The 944-nt window shown below is 37.7% G+C and overlaps 1 non-coding gene across 1 annotated transcript; it reads left to right on the top strand.

Annotated features, from left to right (window-relative positions):
- Positions 1–563: 563 nt before the first annotated feature.
- On the top strand, positions 564–636 carry trnam-cau (transfer RNA methionine (anticodon CAU)). Its single transcript has one exon. It is a non-coding gene; the product is annotated as a tRNA-Met (tRNA).
- The last annotated feature ends 308 nt before the right edge of the window (positions 637–944 follow it).

Genomic DNA, 944 nt, shown 5'->3' with positions numbered 1-944 from the left:
CATGTTTGTATAAGTCAGTGTAGAATAATTATGAAAAAACTAAAATGACAATTACATGAGCTCAGGTTACTGAGTAGCTTTTATGTTGACAATATCAAAATGATTGACTACTCAACACAATAAGGTTAACAGTTGGTTGTTTTGGAAATCTTTACTGTGCTAATGCATTTAGAAGAAAGTGAGGACTGCAGATGCTGGAGTACCAGAGTTGAAAAATGTGGTGCTGGAAAAACACAGCAGGCCAGGCAGCATCCGAGGAGCAGGAGAATCGACATTTTGGGCATAAGCCCTTCTTCAGGAAGAATGCATTTAGTCTACACATTATCAATTAAACAATATCCAGATTTCACATCTTCATTCCTGGAGTTCACGCTCTAAGACCCATAGAGTCTGGTTAGACTTGGTAAGAGGTCAAAATGAACTGTCATGATAGATGAAGAAAGAGCCAAAATTCAAGAAAAGTGGTGAAATCTCTTTGAGGAACAAGTCCCATTAGTGTTTAGTCAATGGACTGTAGGACACCATGGTTATACAGGTACTCCAGGTCAATCAATTGTTGGGTGGCCTTCTTAGCGCAGTAGGCAGCGCGTTAGTCTCATAATCTGAAGGTCCTGAGTTCAATCCTCAGAGAAGGCAAGTCTATGGCCTTTGCCACCTTACGCAAGTCGGCAGGTCAATCAATAGTAGGCAATTCTTAGTAAACAGATATTATCCCTATCTCTCCATTTTCAGAGTTCATGAACATGTCAAAATGAAGATAAAACATGCAAAATCTCTGTAAGTGGATTCAACAACATATATCAAATTATACAAAATGTCAATATGTACTTATTCATGCACATTTAAGAAGGAATATTGATTACTACAGTGACGTTCCTTGAAATAAATATGCTCCAAAACATGAATGGATATTTCAAAATACAGGCAAAAAGTAAAACCAGCCA

Source organism: Hemiscyllium ocellatum, chromosome 23 (assembly GCF_020745735.1).
Source record: "Hemiscyllium ocellatum isolate sHemOce1 chromosome 23, sHemOce1.pat.X.cur, whole genome shotgun sequence".
In the NCBI taxonomy this organism is placed as follows: Eukaryota; Metazoa; Chordata; class Chondrichthyes; order Orectolobiformes; family Hemiscylliidae; genus Hemiscyllium; species Hemiscyllium ocellatum.
This window is presented reverse-complemented; position numbering and strand designations above follow the sequence as displayed.